General features: G+C 35.0%; 1 protein-coding gene across 5 annotated transcripts in view; it reads left to right on the top strand.

Moving 5' to 3' along the window:
- The window catches only part of LOC138709419 (lactosylceramide 4-alpha-galactosyltransferase-like), a 227,267-nt gene that overhangs the window by 11,394 nt on the left and 191,870 nt on the right, over positions 1 to 24,003 (top strand). For 2 of the 5 annotated variants that reach the window (XM_069840166.1, XM_069840159.1), the window contains exon 1: positions 17,307 to 17,462. The exons of 2 other annotated variants lie outside the window; for them this stretch is intronic. The gene's annotated coding sequence lies outside the window, so the exon portion shown is untranslated. Of the gene's footprint in view, positions 1 to 17,306; positions 17,463 to 24,003 lie in introns of those variants that run through there. One more of the 5 variants, XM_069840164.1, reaches the window with a different exon arrangement.

The raw sequence follows: 24,003 nt of genomic DNA, 5'->3' as shown, positions 1-24,003 counted from the left end.
ATGTAAATAACTAAATAAATAAAATTAATAAATCACTCAATAAGCAAAAAAATAAGACATTACACAAATAAGTAAATAAATAAATAAATAAATAAATAAATAAATAAGTGAATATGTAAATAAATGAACAAACTCGCAAACAAATAAACAAGTAAATATAGGCCTATAAACAAATAAATCAACAAAGTAATACTTAAATAAATAAGTAAATAACTAAATAAATAAAATTAATAAACCACTCAATAAGCAAATAAATAAGAAATCACAAAAATAAATAAATAAATAAATAAATAAATAAATAATAGTTAAATTAACGAATATTTTTTTAGAGTTTTTAGTTAAAATGAATTTTTAAATTCTTTGTATTTTACTTTTAGTGATGGGAACACTGCCGTTGTAAAACATAGAGTCAAGCTATAGCCCCTTTCATGTATTGATTCATAGACATTCAGAGACTTTTTCACATACCATTGTCCAGGTATGTAATTTTCCGCAGGAACTAAAAATTGATTTCCCATACAAGTCATCCCTTCCTTTTATTGTTGTACTAAAGTCCCCTGTAATTTTCTTCGTCGTGAGGCATATCGACTGGCATGTTCCTTTGCTGCCTTTATGTACAATCATAACAGCACAAAGACGGAGATTAAAATAGTTACTGCAACTTGTCCTTTGATATGTGGAATAGTGAGTTTCTACTACAGGAATGTTCACTAAGCAACTCTTCTTGTCTTTATTCTGCAGATTCGTTTTCTTGAGAATTCCTTACAACCTGTAATGTTTACTAATCAAGGACAATAATACACATTCGCAACTACATAATAAAACTGACAAAGCCATAACTTTAAAAAGTTTAACAGGGTGTTCCTTATGTTTTTTTTCTCTTTTTCCCTGTGTTCTATGTATCGTTCCACATATTTTTTGAAATTGCCAGAGTTTTGAACCAACATCTTTCTCATATGACGCATCATTTCGTATATGCTGTAATTCAAATGATAAATTTTCTTCAATATTGTACTGTTAATGACTTTTTTTTTAAAGAATTGCATCTTTTCCTTTAAAAGCATAATATATTTTAGCAGTTGATACTTTACAGTTATAATTCTGTTACATTTTATGAAGTAATAGCAATATGCGTTACAAGAGCGGTATGTTGAAGTTTTCATGTTCGAGGAAAAGTTTGAAAAAGCGAAACGTAGTTGAGCTTTTTTAATTTCCGAGAATTGAAAGAAAACATACCGCTCCTGTATCGTACATTATTTTGTGCGAAGATCGTTTATTACATACCTGAAAGACGTATTTCTAATTAGTTGCAATGAAATCTCCATCTTGGTTTCTGTTCAATAACGGCAAATTTGTAAAACAAAAATATCTATCTTCAACATTGTTGTTTTAAAATGTTTTCTGTGTTTACTATACTCCAGCAGGCCATGATATACGTTTGTCTTTTTTTCCCCCAGTCTATGATGAGTCTGGAATCTTGTTGATTTTTTCACGGCTTCCTTAATGTTACTTGCATCACGAATGCAGTAACTTTAGTGGAGTTGTAGAGTTTACTTAATTTTTGCAAATATTTAAAAACAATAATTAACAGTAAAATTTAGGTGAAATTGCAGTGGTAAGTTTCCAATTTATAATTATTACTATATTGAACATCTCTAAAAATAATATGTTAAAAGCCTAAAGCAGTTAAAATCAATATGTCACTTAAGCGGTAAGAAGAGAGAAATTGTTATGTGTGTTAGGTTGGGAATACTGAATGTGGAATTTTAGGCTTTCCTCGGATTAGTTTTGTGCGGAAACCAAGTAAATACGCACGATCTCGCACAAATTAATATTACCTTGAAGATCACCTTCTACGTTTGTTATAAGCGTCTCGTCTTCCGCTTATAACATTGAAATTATGGAATTGTTTCTTGCTATTTCTATTCCTGGATTATACTACTCTACATCAGGCACCGATACCTCGGGAAGCACATGTTGTCTATCGAGGAATTTCAGGAAATAAAACCTCCAGAATCGCGAAGCTGGTTATCCACTGCGATCTCCTGGGTTGAATTCTGGTTTATGGAGGGCACAATGGACCATTCGTGCCTAAGTGTTCTTGTGAGAGTGTATTGTATGGGAAATGGAATTCTCGTCACCGGAATTCCCGTCCCGTCATTGTACCAGTCACTGCAATTTCTTTCACTCTGTGTTTTGGCCATTTCGATTTTTTGGTCACTCGATATTGGTCACCTGATATTTTGACCACCAGTACACATTTTCTTAAAAATAATAATTTATTTTGGCAAGTAAAATATCCATAGGTACACTGAATAACATGTTATGTGATTAATTTTCAAAATTGCCATACTGCATAAAATTTTACATGATTTAAATTCCAAATTGGCACCCAAATGGTGTCCGATGGCTTTGAGGTACGTGAGAACATCACCATCTTCTTTATAATCAGGGTATCGAACACCGATTCTACTAATTCTTCTGTATAAATTCTTATTTTTTACGGGGTGGGGAGTGACCTTCTTCTACCCGCTCGATATGTTCGTAAATCCTTCCATCTTCACTTCGCAATAACCTTAGGAAATAGTATATCGACGGATGAGGCTTTCACCAGGGACGTCTCATCCTTTGAGGCTTTCAGGGCTCAGCCCCGCATGAAAATTTGCGTAATATATTATTTCATATATTTACGAATAACTCTCAAATATAGAGGAAGTCTCGTTCTCTGTATAGTCAAGGTTTGGACTTATCTGCGCGGAGGAGATGCTATAGCCTTCTGTTGTAGAAGCGACAGATAAATTCTAGCCCGGAGATGCTAGATCCCCAATACAGACCTTACGAGGAGAGTATGACGTAGTTCCTGGTTCGGCGTAGCGCAGTGATGTCAAAGCAAGCGCATTTTTCTGACCTTGACGTCGTGCGCGGGCAGCAAGCGCTAAGTATAGAAAGAGGAAGGGCTGTGTATATGAATAACAAACCTGTTGGATTAAGAAAACAGTGGTGCACGAACTTCAAACGGAACATGAAATTTTATGTCGTTATTTTTATATGGCTTCTTTCTGTTTAATATTATCTATATTGTCTGTAAAACAAAAGTACTAACACTAATTTCTTAATATTGCAGTTGTGTTTTAAATCTTAATAACAAAATAGAGAGTTAAGAAGGAATATTCACTTAAATTCCATAGTAGTATAATATTAGCCTATACTGTATTAAGTGGATGAAACACATCATTCATAAAGCAAGTGATATTCCAAAGAAAGAGATTGAGTATGACATGATAAGTTGGAATTCATATTGATGGTAACTTTAGCCTTACAAATGTAATCAATAAACTAATCAAAACAATATTACAGTACAAAGCAAAGTTACCTAGATACTGTATCTGTTTTAAGTGTAACTAATATTACATAACAAAACTCTTATCGCATTATGCTTTTAAGGTGATATTAATTGTGAGCAACTTCCTATCATGAGAATATTAAATTATTTTCTCGAAAACTGCTGAAGCTATAGAGCTGACATTTTTACAACACATGGGCACGTATCTTTTGCTTATGATGTAACAGTAGTTGCTTTGTTAATTCATTTCCTTACAAACAATTTCCATGCGAATATTTTCAAAATTTTCAATACACTATCTTCAGTAATACGTATATACGGTATATTAGATTTACGAAAACATTATGTAAGGCTACTAAATAAATAGGCCTATACCTGAAAATTTCAAATATTTCTTTTCAATAAAAAAAAATCAAACTTGTGAAAAATGAGCATAAAAATTAAAACTTACATTTTATAATGCACTTATACTTCTCAGGCAAATCTAAAAATTAACATGGATACAGTTTTAATAAGTTCTCTTCCCTTTATCTATTGAATCAGTGCTGGCATCCCTGAATATAGCTCGACCAAGCGGCATATACCACCTCTTTCGTCTGTCTCTTTCCTTTCCGCTGTAAAGCACTCAGGCTCTCCTGGGCTCTAAAGCGCGCGCTTGCTCCTGTGGTCATCAATTGAGGCGCTGACATGGGAAAGGTAGTAACTGCCAAAAACAAAATTTTTCAGGGGAAGCAAAAAAATTTATGGACACTTTCTCACTTACATTATTACAGAAACTGCTTTAAATGAAAGGTATACACTCATGTTTGTGTTACATATGAAATTTGAAATGTCTGGCACAGATTTATTTGTGAAATCCTATTTCATGAAAATACAACATTGAAATCACTCCTTAGACAAACTGAGAGATAACGTTATTTATACATTATGCACAATTTTTTCGGTAAAATGCATGACACTTTTCATCGAGGAAGTCTAACATAGATAACAAGTCTCTCTTTTTGGCATCAGGGACGACTGGTCTTCTTTCAAGGTCTTCCAAGCACTGCAAGTTAGTGATTGACGTTAATGACTGTCCTTTCTTAAAAATCCTGTGCTCTGTCCACATTTCAAGGTCATTAAATGACTGTCTTGTTTTTATTAGAGGAAAATCAGCTCTTGAGATTCTAATCCAGTTGAGGGTGCTGATTTTAATAGGAGTTGTATTCAAAAACTTGTCACATTCTGCAGAAAAGTCGAAGAAATCCTCATCCTTCATCATTATTACATTATTAGGCCTTAACTTTTCTGGAACCTTGGTCTTGCATCTTTGTTTTTCTTTTCTCTATGATGCCAAATTCCCTATCACATGGCATGTAGGAATGTTCTGAAACCAGGAATTTCAAGTCCACTGAATCAAAATGTTTCTTGGCAATAATGTAAATCAGGACCATTAGAATCATCCGATTCTTATTCTGCCCTGCACATTTATCAGCCCATATTTGTCTAGACACACTCTGATGTTGTATAAGGAGTTACTACCTTCTCCGCACCAACAGCTGTGCACATACAACTTACAACATCTAGTGACTACGTTTCCAACTTCGTTTCATTACATACGGACATACCACAGTCTACTATATACAGTCGCGAAGCTTGAGGTGATTTTTTGCAAATCTCGTGATAAAGCGCTCCAAGCGGTTAGCAACTAGAAACAATAAACTGTCCACGGTCGACTTTGGACTGTGTCGTATTTCCATCGAGTGCTAGCTCGTTGCGTATTTCACATTGATGCTTGTGAAATGTTCGTTATTGGTTGTAATGAAAATGTTAATGGCTAAAATACAATAATTGAAATAATAATATTTCACTAGAGACGTAGAAAAATTAAGTTTGTTTTAATGAAATGTATTGATCACGTTTTATTTTCAATTCTGGTGGGATTATTATTGCTTAGGCCTATTTTTTTTTCAAAGGATATGTTTTTAATTGTAGCTGTTAATTTTGTTGTTATTTTTATTTGTTACTTTTCTAGAGACGTAGAAAAAGTCTGTTAGAATAAAATTGATTGATCACGTTTTATTTCCAATTCTGGTGTGATTATTATTGCTTAACCTCATCCCACTTTGTTAACTACGTAAGCCTACACTACAAGTACCGGTACACGTAAGTTACTCCATTAATTCATATTTCCATTATTATTGTTGTAAAGGGAAATGAAAATTAATATTTATTGGTTTCATAGTTAATTATCGCTATAATCTTGAATGAGTGAAGCGATTATAGTAAATTTCAGTTCGTTTTGCACAAACAAAAATATAATATTAACCTATTTCTTGCAGGTATCTTCGAGTTTATGGTGGAATTTAATATACTTCATTAAAATAATAAATTAACTTTATGCATTTAATATTTCAATAATGGAAGGAAGGTGTTCATTTTTCCAAAAGAACATAACGAAAGTGTAACATACTTTGTCGTCTACTAGGAGAGAGAGCTGCGATGATGAGGCGATGGTAGCGATCCTAGTGGTGGGCAACTACCCATGTTTGCATTTTTACTACATATTGAGCTTCGCGACTGTATATAGTAGACAGTGGACATACTACCTTCTCTGTGCCATTGGCATGGCCATTTACTACCTTCTCAATGAAAAACCTAAAAATTCGAATTTTTGGCAGTTACGACCTTTCCCATGTCAATGCCTCAATTGACATGCCTGGAGTAGCGATCAGTGCACGGAGATGCTAGATCCTATAACACGGATGTTGCAAGTGAAGGAGCCGCGCAGGGAGAGGGACGACTTTAGGAGCTCATTCAGCTCTGTCGCGGTTGCGTTCGCATCGAGGTAAAATAGTGTAATACAAGTAAAGGTAACTCTGGCAATAACTTAGCCCACTGAAATTTAAATTTCTACAATAAATTCTCAGACTGTTTTGAGAATACCTAATTTCCCTATTCCAAGATTTGTGACTTATCTTTCTCTCTGACTGAACCCCTCAATTTATACTGTACTATATAATTTTGCAAAATGTACTCATCTGAAGAATTTAATAATCGTACACCTATTCGTTTCATTTGCAACATGCGCAAATATGACCACATTACACCTTCCCTTGAAACGCTCCAATGGGTAAGATTACAGATATGTCCATTCACTAATTTTCCTATATCGCATCATCAATACTTCTTCGCCTAACTATCTCTCGGTGCGTTTTAATTTCTTATCCTCTTATCACAGCCTGGGTACTCGTTATAAAAATGACCCTTTATTATCTATGCCTTGCCATAAAACAGCTCACTATTCTTCCTCTTTCACAGTATCAGCAATTCGTTTCTGGAACTCCCTACCCAGCTCCTTCAGGAACTGTCGAACGATATTGCAATTTAAAAGTAAATTGTTTAAACACGTGACCAGTATTCATGTTTAATTCTCCTTTGTGTGTATATGTGTATATATGTAATTTTCCTCAATGTTGTATAGTTATAATTTACATTTGAATTTGTTATTCTTGTAATTTGTAATATCGGTTCACTTTCCGCTTACATATTCATTGAATGTAACTTCTAGCCTTATATTATTTTGTAATTATTATTTAGTATGTTCGCATTATTTTACTCGACTTGTGCTTGCATAACTATATAAATTTTTATTAGTGTTCTTTAAATATTAGTCTGTCAAATTGTATCAGCTTCTTTTGTTTCTGGCTAAGTGGAAGAGAAGGCCTGATGGCCTTAACTTCGCCAGAATAAATAAACAGATATTAAATACATAGATATTTTATTAAATAGATATTCTTTTACATTGAATTTTAAAATATGCTTGAGTTAATGTTCTTGTGTAATATTTTAATGTGTTACTGTCAAATCCCACATGATCCTAACTGTTCACTTTCTAAACCCATATGTTCCAAACGGAGCACTCTCAGAACACTCATGATCCAAAGGTCATTGTCAAAACTCGTATGGTCCATAATTTAAAGCTAAATAACTTCTGTGCGAGATCGTGCGTATTTGCTTAGTTTCCGCACAAAACCAATCCGCGGAAAGTCTAAAATTCCACATTCAGTATTCCCAATCTAACACACATAACAATTTCCCTCTTCTTACCGCTTAAGTGACATATTGATTTTACTGCTTTAGGCTTTTAACATATTATTTTAGAGACGTTCAATGTAGTAATAATTATAAGTTGGAAACTTACCACTGCAATTTCACCTAAATTGCACTGTTAATTATTGTTTTTAAATATTTGCAAAAATTAAGTAAACTCTACAACTCCACTAAAGTTACTGCATTCGTGATGCAAGTAACATTAAGGAAGCCGTGAAAAAATCAACAAGATTCCAGACTCATCATAGACTGGGGAAAAAAAAAACAGACGTATATCACGGCCTGCTGGAGTATAGTAAACACAGAAAACATTTTAAAGCAACAATGTTGAAGATAGATATTTTTGTTTTGAAAATTTGCCGTCATTGAACAGAAACCAAGATGGAGATTTCATTGCAACTAATTAGAAATTCCTCTTTCAGGTATGTAATAAACAATCTTCGCATAAAATAATGTACGATACACGAGCGGTATGTTTTCTTTCAATTCTCGGAAATTAAAAAAGCTCAACTACGTTTCGCTTTTTCAAACTTTTCCTCGAACATGAAAACTTCAACATACCGCTCTTGTAAAGCATATTACTATTACTCCTATATAAATAAATACGGTTACAAATATGAATAGTAGTTTTTAATCATTGCTCTTGGATTTATTAACCTTCATTGTGAAGAAAATAGGCTCCAAATGTTACAAATATGTTTTCCCTCATTTGTGAAAATTTTCATTTTTGGAACACCTGAGTTATGACTAACCGACTCAATTATTGTATTTGAGAAATCCGTAGTGAGACTTGAGGCGAACAAGATTGTAGTCAAGGTTTTTTTTATCAATGTCCTTCCGTTTTTCCAGCTTACTGTTAGACATCATCTTTCAGTCCAATTTTTATTCTCTTATCATTCTATGACGTTCCCCGGATGCCGCCTGGTGATGCAAGGGTGGGATGTTGATTTAGGGACAAGGAAGTTTGCTGCTCCAAACCTAAATGCTCAGCGAACCATAGAGCAGTCTGCTGGTGTTGGTTGGGAATGTGTCTAAATGTAGAAAGCGCAATAGATCTACAAGGTCGCACTATACTGTGACCTGTTCCAATAATAAGGAAAGTATTCTGAATTGCAAATAAAAAATATTGAGGTAAAAAGTGTGGAGTTTTACACCTCCCATACCATCGTAGCAAGTCATCGTGTTCTATTGGCTAATCTTGACATACGCGATGTAAATTGCGTAGTTCTTAGTTTGTTATCAAGATGTTGACCGTTACTGATAATTAGGCTAAAGCTCGGAACTTGGGGACTTGTGTGTCATGTGCGTGAGTAAGGTTACAGGTGCAACGAACACAAAGCTCGTGCTGCAAGTGCTCAGGGACAGTCGTGTGTACTAAGAAAGTGGTCACATCAAATGACAAGAAGACGGATGAGGAAACCCTTTCATATCGAAGCCAATGTCGTTCAGAGAATTACAGGTAAACGATCTGTTTTGACGGATTCGAATGGGTATTATAGAAGTTCGAAAATACAGTCAATTTTCTAAATTTTAAGTAGGCCTAAAGAATTTCGTGGAGGAATTCGGAGGAGATACATTACTTTCTTCGAATCGAGAGTTTATATTTTGTAAGTTGTGCCACACACAAACTAGAGGCTGGAAACGGTGAAAGACATTGCAGTCCCTTAAATCGGTGGAAGATTTGTCCACAGCCATGGATCAAGTCGTAGAAGGACCTGCCCTAGTAGTGACACACAAACTGAAAACTATTTTCGAGAAAAATTTACGATATACTTATCTTTCTCAGATACGAGATCAGCTAGCAACTGCTGGATATCTAACAGAAAACAGTGACAGTGAAAACATTCAGTATATTAAGTTTTCTGCCGTCACTTCAGTGGAAATAAGTTTTTCCGGTTTCAAATCATGTTTAACTAACAGACGAAATAATGGGTTCGAAAATGTTCGAATGTACGTAGCCATACACTATAATAAAATGTACAGAGCAGAACAGTAAATTTTATATATTTCTTATTTTTATTTTCATTACGCATATGCTATAAAATTACGTGTTTCAACCTATCGCAATACTATCAATGTGTTGTTCCAGTCAGAAATCACTTTTATAGCAGACCTGACAGTACCTCCGTGCTGGAAGCGTGAGTTTGTTGACATTGAAGTCCGGTCGCTTAGCCGCGTGTAAAGACACAAGTCCCCAAGTTCCGATTTTTGCTGATAATATTCATACAGAAGTGGCGTATGCCGAAATCATGAACCGAGACTCGTGATACGGTCAGAGTGCAGATATGGGTTATCAGAAATTCATTCTCGAAAAATTAATATTTTGTATAAAGAAGATGGGCTTCCGTCTGGCAGACGCTGCATTTAACCGTAGAGGGCAGAATATAGTGAGCACGTATCCAGAATACAAAAAATGACAACCGAATACTATAATATCTAATATCTTTGGGTACAATTTCACTTTATAAGTTTTCATTAATATATTTGGGTTAGAAATTCAATGTTTTTAATAATTAATACTTACTTACTTACTTACAAACGGCTTTTAAGGAACCCGAAGGTTCATTGCCGCCCTCACATAAGCCCGCCAGCGGTCCCTATCCTGAGCAAGATTAATCCAGTCTCTACCATCATACTCCACCTCCCTCAAATCCATTTTAATATTATCGTCCCATCTACGTCTCGGCCTCCCTAAAGGTCTTTTTCCCTCCGGTCTCCCAACTAACACTCTATATGCATTTCTGGATTCGCCCATACGTGCTACATGTCCTGCCCATCTCAAACGTCTGGATTTAATGTTCCTAATTATGTCAGGTGAAGAATACAATGCGTGCAGTTCTGTGTTGTGTAACTTTCTCCATTCTCCTGTAACTTCATCCCGCTTAGCCCCAAATATTTTCCTAAGCACCTTATTCTCAAACACCCTGAACCTATGTTCCTCTCTCAGAGTGAGAGTCCAAGTTTCACAACCATACAGAAGAACCGGTAATATAACTGTTTTATAAATTCTAACTTTCAGATTTTTGGACAGCAGACTGGATGATAAGAGCTTCCCAACCGAATAATAACACGCATTTCCCATATTTATTCTGCGTTTAATTTCCTCCCGAGTGTCATTTATATTTGTTACTGTTGCTCCAAGATATTTGAATTTTTCCACCTCTTCGAAGGATAAATCTCCAATTTTTATATTTCCATTTCGTACAATATTCTGGTCACGAGACATAATCTTATACTTTGTCTTTTCGGGATTTACTTCCAAACCGATCGCTGTACTTGCTTTCAAGTAAAATTTCCGTGTTTTCCCTAATTGTTTGTGTATTTTCTCCTAACATATTCACGTCATCTGCATAGACAAGAAGCTGATGTAACCCGTTCAATTCCAAACCCTGCCTGTTATCCTGAACTTTCCTAATGGCATATTCTAGAGCGAAGTTAATTTTAATAATTAATAAAATATGTAAATTACTCTATATATGAAACGTGTAGTATATTAACTGACATTATGTGAAAAATGTAGTATGTGAAATATCTAGTATTTCAAGTGACGTATTCGAAATGCGCAGTATGTGAACTGTCTTGTCACGCACGATATATTTACCATTCCTAAATGCTTTACTATTATTATTCTATTTCATCTTTTCACTTGTTTACTAAACTGTTAACAAGTTACTAATCTGGTTACTTCTTAACTATAGTGAGGGTCACATAAGAACAGTTCCTAAACAGCAAATATTGCCGTCTTGTCAGTGTTGCCAACTGTTACCACATATCACAAGACCTACATACAAAATGAATTATTTACTTACCGTACTTTATGTTGAAAGGTTATTCTAAATAATTCAATAATAATTTTGTAACATATTTTCGTAGGCAAACTATACGGAAAAGGGATCAACATGTCAAGTATTTTGTCTGGCAATACGAAATTCTGTGATTTGACTAAACAATTAACTCACGAGGCTTAACCTAAAAATGTATTTTGTTTGACCACATAAAATTGTTAGTACTAACTCCGAAAACTTACCTGACTATAGTCTTGAATTATAACCACAACGCAACACATAAAATAACTATTATGTATTAACATTAATACTGATATTAATTAATTATTAGTATGTTCAAATTTCACTAGCTTCCAGTAACCGGCTCAGAAATCTAGTACAATTTTAATTTCATGAAACTTCAGTACCGACAAATATTGTCGATATTTGTCTTAGTTGCCAACATACTAGTTACAAAATCACTACCATTTGTAGTATTTGTCAGTATCGAAATTCGAAACGAAGTTGGCAAAAGAAAATTCAATCTGCAAACTATAAAATCACCACAATCCACTAGCATATGTAGTAATGGGGAAAAAATGGTTAGGTTTCACCCTTAGGGTATGAAGTAAGCTGACCCGGACTATAACAGCTTTTGTAGAGTGAAGGATTATTTCACATTATAATCTCTCTTCAACTAGTTCTTTTATATATTTTTTCCCAGCTAATTTTGACTCTGAACAGAAATTTACCGGCCAATTTAGTTTTGTGAAAGTTATTTTCTCGTTTATCTTCAAAAATTTATTATCTATTCCGCTAATTCTGAGGTCAACGGTCGCTGTGCATTTTAATAGTACCGGGACATCACTTTATTTTTACTTGCATTTTTATTGTACCTGCGTTTCTGAATGTACTTGACTCCCACCCCTTTCACTAATGTTCTTGCTCCCGTGAGACACACAAACTTACGGCCGCTGTTGCATTCGAAGTCTGCTAGCAGTGAAGTAAACAGTACAGAGTATAGTGTGTTTCATAAATATGATTGCGTTTTCCATAGAAGAAAGAGACTATATTATTGAAGCTTATTTCCAGGGGCAGGTATTTATGGACATTAATTTTATCATTTGTGTGTTTTTAATATTGGTGTCGGCGGAGATTGTTGGAGATTCATTTGTACTCTTGTTGGATATTAATGGAAATTTTGGAAAATACAATTATTTTGAAATTGGAGTATTAAATCAGTAAAGGTTCGTTGGATTCTGGTAAAGATGCAGTATGGCTAATAGACAATATTTGTTGGATTAAGACTGTATTTAACACACATTCATTAAAAACGAAAAAAAAAAAAACCTGCAGCCCTCAAATTAATACTTTCAAATTATTAGTGAAATGTCGAATTCTCCGCCTTTTGAGTTCACTACTGTAATCAGAACACCTGGAATACCATGTAATGTAGCCTACTTGAATGTGCAACAAATTCAAATGAAAAAAATGTCCGAAAAAAGAACTCAGAATATGAAATTCCCTATAAAACGACACAATAATAATAATTCATGAATGTGATCTTATTTCGCTATTAGAACACTATTTCGCGATTTGCGATTGTTTTATTCGCATATTAGGCCTATTAATCAGAATCACTTAATTCGTAAAGATTGCTAAAAATCTGTTCTATATCTATTATGTCGTGATTTTCTCTATCTCCGTAAATACCCGCCCTGCTTATTTCGCACAGGTACGGTGTGTAGCATGACTGAATAACTTTATCTGTGTGGGCTGAGCAGAGGTGAAGATTAGAGTTACTGAAAGTACGGTAATATGCTGAATAAAGTAGCCATTATGTAATGAATACAACCGCCTGAAGAGTTGAGTTTGTGAAAAAAAAAATGTTACTACTCTACTGTATTTTGATAAAATACCGTAAAAGTAATGATCAAACTGAAAATCCTATTTCCCTGTAACATAAATGGATAAATTACTTTTCTCTCCTCATATAGCTAGTAAAATGATTTGTTTACATACTGCACTAGTAGACTAACACCAAACTCCTGTAATGGAAGAGGGTAACAGTGTTTCCGAGTATAGCCAGGTTAATGTTAAAAATATTGGTAAAAATAAAGTGATGTCCCTGTATATGTATTGCGTCTTCCAAACACCCGCATAGGGGACAAATATCCTTAACCACATTACCTCTTCTACTTTTGAGTCTCCAGGTACCTATCTCCCCCAGGCTGATTCTACTCTCATTTCTCTTGTGTTTAATCTGACATACCCTTCCTGTTCCCAGAAAGTTTTCATTTCTCTATAATAACTTAATGAATCCAAGGTCGTTATATTACTAAAAACCTTCTGTCTTGAGATTTCGTATTCTCTGTCTTTCATTGTTTTACCAATAATCTTGACATTTAGAGTCCCTGTTTCTTTCCATAACCAATTTAAACCTAATAGGCGTACTTCCGATTGTAATTATTGTAACCAGTTCGATTTTAGATCAATTTTACCTATAAATATAGCATTAAATTTTTTAACATCGACGTATTATTCCTTAGTATACAGTAATGTTAGGGCCTACCTAAATATTTTGTAGAAAAAGAATTTAGATTTCATAACATTCATCTTCTTCATCTCATTCAATAGACATATTCAGGTCAAGACGCTTGTCTTCATCCGCTTACGGGAAGGGGCGTCCTCTCCGCAACCGTTCCTGGGTTCTAAGCCTTTCGCAATATCTCTGCCAGGATTCATTCCTTAAGGGCATTTCCAAGGGCTTTTCGACACCTTGGAATGACCGTTGGAATGGATCATGAGCTGCTTGTCACCTTGGCGGTATGAACTTAGGGCTGGGGGTTTGTGTGAGCGGGTGAGGGGTCACATGCTGACGGTGGGCTGGTACACCTCATCCCATTAAATTCGGGGTGCACAATGGGCTTCAGGATGGCCGACGTGCAAAGGGTTGTCCCTAACCCGCTCCTCGCCACCGTTACCTAACCTAATCTTAGGTTTACGTGAAAAAATCGGAATAATCATTAACAAATATTATAAACAATATGTTACTTTATACAGGGACATCATTTTATTTTTACTTCAATTTTTATTGTATCTGAGCTTTTGAATATACTTCACTCCCACCCCTTGTACTAATGAAGTTCCAACTGTCCTCCACACAGAACCAAGGCCGCATATAGTAAACACTACTGAGTTAATGAGTATATGTTCCAGAAATATGTTCGCGTTTTCCAGTGACGAAAGAGCTTTCAATATTGAATCATATTTTCGCAAAGGTACTGTCGTCCGTTTGCCTATGTCGCATCCCGATTTTCCTCACCTGCTCGCCCCTCTGTAAAGGCTAGTGGCTGGGTTGTCTTAGCTCATTTTTGAAAACATTAATTTCTGTTAGGAATTGGACGTCTACGTAATATTATACAACTGTTTAAAATAACTTAAATAAAAGGCCTCGTTAAGTAATTAACTGTCACGTGATTTCCCCCCTTTCTACGATCCTGCTTCATAACCACTTGGACGGACAGTAGATAGCATGTCTGAGTAATTTTATCTGTGTGGGTCAGGCAGAAGTGAAGATTGAATTTACGGTACGTAAGACACTTTTCATACAGTAGGTACAGAATTATTTCAACATGAGTTACTAGTACGAAAGACGAAACTGGTAATTGGAATTAGATGCAATATTCTATAGTACGATAATATTCACAAAAGAACTGAAGCCTGTATCGAAATGAACGGCCACACATTTTCAAAAATGTGTATAAGTATCCATATTAAGATTATTTTTCAATTTAACTTCATTCTCTATATTGTACGCTAATGTGCTGTAGACAGTATAATATACACTGCATAATGAATACGTTCAGTTCGTGAGTAAAAACACTTATTGTTAGTACTGTACTCTATTTTGATTAAACAAAAACTTAATGAAAATTATCAAACTCAAAATTCCGATCTTTCCTAGTTTACGTAGCTAAATGGATGAACTAATTTTCTTCCCTCCTATACCTAGTAAAGTGATTTGTTTGTATTTTACGCCAGTATCATCGAACTCTAGTCGTGGAAGGGGGTAGCAAACGATGTTTCCGGTTCTCAACCGTTAATCAAAAGGTATAGCCTGGTTAATATTAAAAATGTTAGTAAAATAAAATGATGTCCCTGTAGAATTCAATGCCTGCCTTCATAGTAACAAAAATTAATTTCGAAATTTCCATATTAACAGACTGTACCGAACGTACGTGGAGAGATCGCTCGCTGGAATAAGACGACAAATCACGTTACGTATCACAGCAGAGTAATACATTTCACATCAAGCGTTCGTTTACCTGATTTGTCAGTATTTTTCTCATCTGGAATTCAGTTATAAAATAAAATATGGGGAATAAGGAAAATGGGTTGCCCACTTCGAAAATTTCTCTGACCTGAATACCCCTAACCCTCAAAATAAAATGCTCGCGATACTTTGGTGAGTGATGAATAGGGATCGGATTTTTATGTAATTGCATATTATATTCCTTTCAACCTAACCGTATATAAATAACAAGTCTTTGCGAATCTTGTAATTACCATTAATATATTAAAATTTGATATACGTATTTTTACATATTTACCCCACATTACACATTATGGCTTGGTATTACATAAATTTACATATTTAGGGGGTTTATTCATTTTTACTTCTCTGAAAGGAAAAAGATAACTTCTGCTGGGGAAGTTTACAATTTGAAATACACAGATTTAAAAAGCCTTTTTACCTTCCTTAGTTCCAGGAAGTAATAGAGACACTCATCCCATACCGCCCACTGTAAATATGAGTGAACAATTGGCCCTCGGTTGTACAATGCTTTAACTAAATTACACCCAGAACTTCTAACATGTAACCCACTAACATATAACAAGAAAATTAGAAACGTGTTAATATCTTCAATTTGATTAAATAAATTTTTAGCCTATGTGTATGAATTAATCAACCTATATTATATTTGTATTCTATAATTTTGAAATATATATAGTCCTACTTTTCAAGTGCGATATTATTCTTTTCTAGTGTTAATATTATATTATATAATTCCATTGCCGCTGTAATTTAAATTTTAGTTCCTATTTTATTTTACTTATTTATTTTTATTATTATTATTTTATTTTCTATATTTCTCTTATTTAATATTGTATTATATAATTTCTGTAACTGTAATTTTAATTCTATTTCCTATTTTATTTTATTTTATATTCTCCTATAGGCCTATTAATATTATATCTGAACTGCGACCGAACACGAGCGGTGCTCATTCGGTCTCAATTTTTTTTATTGGGTTATTTTACGACGCTGTATCAACATCTAGGTTATTTAGCGTCTGAATGATATGAAGGTGATAATGCCGGTGAAATGAGTCCGGGGTCCAGCACCGAAAGTTACCCAGCATTTGCTCGTATAGGGTTGAGGGAAAACCCCGGAAAAAACCTCAACCAGGTAACTTGTCCCGACCGGGATTCGAACCCGGGCCACCTGGTTTCGCGGCCAGACGCGCTGACCCTTACTCCACAGGTGTGGACTTCGGTCTCAAATTTTGTTAATACTACTGTATCTTCTTTTTTTTTATATTGTTTGTATTATTTTATTTCTATTTCTCTTGTTTGTTTGTAATTATATTTTTCTGTATATTTAAATTTAAATAAATAAATAAATAAACTAAGAAAAACATAAAAATCCGGTCCCTAGTGACGAACGACGCGTTGGCGATAGAATGTGACTGAATGAATGATCTGTTACATTATTCAGTGATTTAGGTCGTGAACGATTAAGCATATCGCTCTTATCCAAGAAGACAGCTATAAAATAAAGCTGCTGCGATTTGAGTGACTTGTGTTTATCACTACACTCTTAAATATGCACTTCACTACACTGTCGTAAAGTATAATTTACCGGCTGAAACCTGTTGTATCTACTATGTAGTCTTAGAAAGTTACAACCATCTGTTGCGATATCCAGCAGACAGGAGTGGTCATCCCTGGGTGTGACCTTCTACTCGCATGTGAGTGCTGCGCCACTCATGTCGAAATTTAACTTCGCTGGTTTCCAGCAGCACACCTCTGATACAAAGGAAAAACAGAGTGAAGAATAATTACTTCCCGTTCCTGTCGGCAGTCGGTTGTGCAGGCTGCTGTCGCGAAACAAGACTTGGGCACGCCGTGTCAGTTTCAAGGTGCGTTCAGGTGTACGCAGACGTAGTGCAGTTCAGCGTGATACATCTCATGTGTAGGTGCGTATCAATCATCAACTAACAGTTATTCTAAGCACGAATATTGTGCTCAGTGGCGGTTCGTGATAATAATAGAAGATTGATAAATGGGCAATTTACTAAATAGTGTTATATATTTAAGCACGTGGGCTTACAGCTGTTTCGGTGTATACACCATCGTCAGAGCCTACTAACAGATATTCTAAACACGAATATTGTGCTCAGTGGCGGCTCGTGATAATAATAGAAGATTGATAAATGGGCAATTTACTAAATAGTGTTATATATTTAAGCACGTGGGCTTACAGCTGTTTCGGTGTATACACCATCGTCAGAGCCTACTAACAGATATTCTAAACACGAATATTATGCTCAGTGGCGGCTCGTGATAAAATGCTACTGTGTTCACCATTTTGTGTTCCAAAACCGAAGAAAATTTGAAATCGTACGTTTAGCCCTAGATCATATGTTTAGCTTAATATGAAATGTCATGATTCCAATGTTTCACTATCGAAAAAAACCCGTATATAAATTCAAAACATATAATAATAGAAGATTGATAAATGGGCAATTTACTAAATAGTGTTATATATTTAAGCACGTGGGCTTACAGCCGTTTCGGTGTATACACCATCGTCAGAGCCTACTAACAGATATTCTAAACACGAATATTATGCTTAGTGGCGGCTCGTGATAAAATGTTACGTGTGTTCACCATTTTGTGTCCCAAAACCGAAGAAAATTTGAAATCGTACGTTTAGCCCTAGATCATATGTTTAGCTTAATATGAAATGTCATGATTCCAATGTTTCGCTATAGAAAAAACCGTATACAAATTCAAAACATATAATATTTCTTATGTCTCAGCCACTATAGGAACTTAATAAATACCTTGAAAATGTCTTGGATTTGTAGTATTGGTTAATAGAAATTGATGTGATCACTGGGAGAGCTATAAGCCCATCCAACCCGCCCTAAATACGTACTTTACTTATATACGAAAATCGTCGTGCGTGAACGAAGAATACTGCCATATTTCTTTAATGTAACAATGGGTTTCAGTGTTGCCAACATAGTAATAATACTACACACTACATAGTAATAATACTACACACCTAATCAAACCTAACCTAACCTTCCTCATAATACTACACACCTAATCAAACCTAACCTAACCTGTCACATAATACACACCTATATATACGAAAATCGTCGTGCGTGAACGAAGAATACCGCCATATTTCTTTAATGTAACTATGGGTTTCAATGTTGCCAACATAATAATAGTACTACACACTACATAGTAATAATACTACTCACCTAATCAAACCTAACCTAACCTTTCTCATAATACTACACACATAATCAAACCTAACCTAACCTGTCTATATACGAAAATCGTCGTGCGTGAACGAAGAATACCGCCATATTTCTTTAATGTAACAATGGGTTTCAATGTTGCCAACATAGTAATAGTACTGCACACTACATAGTAATAATACTACTCACCTAATCAAAACTAACCTAACCTTTCTCATAATACTACACACCTAATCAAACCTAACCTAACCTGTCACATAATACACACCTAATCAAAGCTAACCTAACCTGTTACATAATACTACACACCTATAGTAACATTCCTCACATTTAGTATAATTTCGTTATCATGTATTGCCAGCTCTGCCAGTCGTGTCGGTTTCCATCTAGTGGAAGTGGATCGTACTAATACAACTAATTCGAAGAAGACGCTGTGGCGACTTCTATAATAATTACATTCGTGATACACTAAATGTGTTAATGTAGTAATAATTCTGTATGTATGATACAATAAGATTTGAAATGTGTTGTGGTTGTGATAAAAGTATTGAAAATTGGTTTATAGCGACACATTAACAGTGATAGAAGTGTGAAATATTCGTTCAGTGCCTGGTGGATGCTCTAGATTGAATTGTAATAATAATAATAATAATAATAATAATAATAATAATAATAATAATGATAATAATGATAAAACCCAATGTTTTTAGTTCCAATTTCTCCTGGTAAGTCAGTTTAACCAGTTCTTTACTGTTCAAAATTGCTTGAACAGAGAGGTCATTGTTTACGTTTGTTAAAAATTAATACATATCACAGTGTCGTTATTTACAAAAGCGTGTGTCCAGTAATATTTTAGCTCGTTGTTCACAACACGCTGATATACCATAGCTATACCAGTACTGTAATCCCATTTGCATAGATTGATTACTATAAATACATGCCAGTAAATAATAATATTCTTAAATATTATACACCTCTATACAGATCTTAAATTCATACCACTATCACAGTCAGCCAGCACGTGTTTAAAAGCCAAACTATGCTATTATGCAAACACTAAAGTATAGTAATACACACCCACATAAAGTAAACGTTTCGAGAGTGAGAAATACTGACACCTACAGGCCAAAATACAGACTATTAAATTTTCTCCTCGAGATATAGCACGTCAACAATAGGCATCGATGCACCTGACATCTGTAGGATAGATTCACTGTTCACTTAACGCTTTGTGTTCCTGATGAGTCGTAAGTGGCCAGCGAAAGACAATTTTCGACTGCGCATGCGTGTAATTCCTGTTAACTCCTTGAAAAGAGCACGTCTTGTACGTGAACGCATGTTTCCAAGGTTACATAAGAAGTTTATGCAAGATGCGGTAAGGTTAAAATACTCGATTCTGATATTATACATCTCCACTACGTCAATACGGTATTAAATAATGAAACTAGTCGTGCATTAATAGAAACAAGGTGTTCACGTGCTCTTATGCTCTTATTGACGCACCGCCACTGAATCTGTGCTGTTACAAAAGAAGCTGCAAGTATTAACAATAGTTATTTAGCGGTGGGTTAGTAAACAAAATGAGTAACAATAGTAATACCTAATAATAATAATAATAATAATAATAATGCAGTTCGACTAATTAAAATGTGTCTCGGTGAAACGTACAGCAGAGTCCGTATAGGTCAGTTTCTGTCGGATGCGTCGGGCTGAACCAAAGAGAAGCACTATCACCTTTACTTTTTAACTTTGCTCCAGAATGTGCCATTAGGAAAGTCCAGGATAACAGACAGGGTTTCCAATTGAACGGGTTACATCAGCTGCTTATCTTTACGGATAACGTGAATATGTTAAGAGAAAATCCACAAACGATTTAGGGAAAAACGGGAATTTTACTTGAAGCAAGTAAAGAGATAGGTTTGGAAGTAAATTCCGAAAAGACAAAGTATATGATTCTCCCGTGACCAGAACATAGTACGAAATGGAAATATAAAAATTGGAAATCTATCCTTTGAAGAGATGGAAAAATTTGAATATTTTGGAGCAACAGTAACAAATATAAATGACACTCGCGAGGAAATTAAACGCAGAATAAATATGGGAAATGTCTGTTATTATTCGGTTGAGAAGCTCTTATCATCCAGTCTGCTGTCAAAAAATCTGAAAGTTAGAATTTATAAAACAGTTACAGTAGAACCTCTATTATCCGTTGTAATGAAGGGGGTGGACTGAACGGTTAATCGAAAAAATCGGATAATCCGTACCATAAAAATTTTTCATAAATTAACTGTATTATAGTACTTTGGCCTATAGTTTCGTAATTTCCTTCGTGGTCCTGTATTTAACATGCTACGTAGTGGATCAGGATTTCACTAAAAGTTTCGTTGTTAACGATGAGTTCTTAAGGGCCAAGGGTTGATAGTTGATTGCCTGCGGAAAAATAGAAATACTTGAAGTCTCACGTTGTAGATTTACATACTTTATGCACTTTATCCTTGTCTTTTTTTTTATTAAATCGCGTACAGTTTCTCCTCTCCCAAACCTCTCAATTATTCGTAATTTTTTACGCTAATTAACAACACGTTTTCTTTTAGCAACTGTGGAAGACATTTTGCATAAAAGTTATACAATAAGACTACTCGAATTTTAATGATAAGGAAAGACTGATACACGGGTTTGTGGAAGTTCTTGGGGTAATATCTTTGAAAGAGGTAGTGACTATTTTATAAGTAGACTAACTATTTCTGTTGCCGACAGTAAAGCATTCCTACTACATACTGTGAGACTTGTAAGGGCAAAGGCTTGTAATAACTCTCCGTAGAAAACTACGTAGAAACATAAAGTAGGGTACAATACTTCATAATTTTTTTCTGCAGTAGAATAAGAAAGAAAAAGTTGGAAAAAAAAGTCGGATAATCCAACAATCGGTTAATAGGGTGACGGATAATCGGGGTTGTACTGTACATTACCGGTTGTTCTGTATGGTAGTGAAACTTGGACTCTCGCTTTGAGAGAGGAACAGAGGCTAAGCGTGTTCGAGAATAAGGTGCTTAGGAAAATAATTATTATTTGGTGGTAAGAGGAATGAAGTTGCAGAAGATTGGAGAAAGTTACACAACGCAGACCTGCACGCATTGTATTCTTCATCTGACATAATTAGGGACATTAAATCCAGACGTTTGAGATGGGCAAGGCATATAGCACGTATGAGTGAATCCAGAAATGCATATAGAGTGTTAGTTGGAAGACCCGTGGGAAAGAGACCTTTGGGGAGGCAGAGACGTAGATGGGAGGATAATATTAAAATGGATTTGAGGGAGGTGGGATATGATGCTACGGACTAGATTAATCTTGGCTCAGGATAGGGATCGATGGCGGGCTTATGTGAGGGCGGCAATGAATCTCCGAGTTCTCGTAAAGCCATAAGTAAGTAAGTAAGTAAGTAATAATAATAATAATAATAATAATAATAATAATAATAATAATAATAATAATAACAATAATAATAATAGTACTTACAACTTACTTACTTACTTACAAATGGCTTTTAAGGAACCCGAAGGTTCATTGCCGCCCTCACATAAGCCCGCCAGCGGTCCCTATCCTGTGCAAGATTAATCCAGTCTCTATCATCATACCCCACCTCCCTCAAATCCATTTTAATATTATCCTCCCATCTACGTCTCGGCCTCCCTAAAGGTCTTTTTCCCTCCGGTCTCCCCACTAACACTCTATATGCATTTCTGGATTCGCCCAAAGGTGCTACATGCCCTGCCCATCTCAAACGTCTGGATTTAATGTTCCTAATTATGTCAGGTGAAGAATACAATGCGTGCAGTTCTGTGTTGTGGAACTTTCTCCATTCTCCTGTAACTTCATCCCGCTTAGCCCCAAATATTTTCCTTAGCACCTTATTCTCAAACACCCTGAACCTATGTTCCTCTCTCAGAGTGAGAGTCCAAGTTTCACAACCATACAGAAGAACCGGTAATATAACTGTTTTATAAATTCTAACTTTCAGATTTATGGACAGCAGACTGGATGATAAGAGCTTCGCAACCGAATAATAACACGCATTTCCCATATTTATTCTGCGTTTAATTTCCTCCCTAGTATCATTTATATTTGTCACTGTTGCTCCAAGATATTTGAATTTTTCCACCTCTTCGAAGGATAAATCTCCAATTTTTATATTTCCATTTCGTACAATATTCTGGTCACGAGACATAATCATATACTTTGTCTTTTCGGGATTTACTTCCAAACCGATCGCTCTACTTGCTTTCAAGTAAAATTTCCGTGTTTTCCCTAATCGTTTGTGTATTTTCTCCTAACATATTCACGCCATCCGCATAGACAAGAAGCTGATGTAACCCGTTCAATTCCAAACCCTGCCTGTTATCCTGAACTTTCCTAATGCCATATTCTAGAGACGTATCCCTATAATAATCCTCGGAATAGGACTGATTCTCTGGCACGACCACAGCAAAGGAATAAGGATAATAATAATAGTAATAATAATAACAAAAATAATAATAATAATTCGTGAGTAACTCTTCAGCCAGGAGTTTCGAACCCCCCAACAATATCTATACAGAAAACAAAGTCTCGGTGAACAGTATAGAGCAGAACATCTTGTAAGAACTAGACAATCAGGGCAAAAGATAAATTAAGAATAACTGCGGTGGTAATGAAATATTTGTGGAAGAGCAATATAGAAATTTTGGAAGAACTGAGAATGACATCAGCTTTTGAACAAATTTTAAATTATAAGTCGAAGTGGATACAACATGTCAACAGGATGCTCCGCCAAAGATATCCTAGATTACTAAAAAAATTATACCCCGGCGCACAGTGGGACGGATTGCGATTCTAGCCGGAACAAAATCTAATATTGATAAATTCCTTTCGAATCGTTGAAAATAGCAAAATGAAGGTAAATTATTATGACATTCGATTAAATATTTGTATGAGACTTATTATTTTAGTATAGAATGCCTATTTATTAAAAAAGAATCGTACAGTAATAGAAATTGCATACAACTAATGCAAATAAAAAATTAAAGTACATAGATATTATTTTACAGACTACTATGAAGAGAAAAGTGATATATGTAGTAAATTTTATGACTCATGTTTAGAAATCTGAAGCGTCTGTTGTATCTCGAGAAGTGTCGGACCGCTAGCGCTACTGTCGTCCTCATCTTGAGGTTGCAGTTGAGTAGTACTATTGTTGGTACTT

Source organism: Periplaneta americana, chromosome 11, assembly GCF_040183065.1.
Source record: "Periplaneta americana isolate PAMFEO1 chromosome 11, P.americana_PAMFEO1_priV1, whole genome shotgun sequence".
Taxonomy (NCBI): domain Eukaryota; kingdom Metazoa; phylum Arthropoda; class Insecta; order Blattodea; family Blattidae; genus Periplaneta; species Periplaneta americana.
The sequence above is the reverse complement of the archived record's forward strand: the minus strand, read 5'-3'. Positions and strand labels throughout refer to the sequence as shown.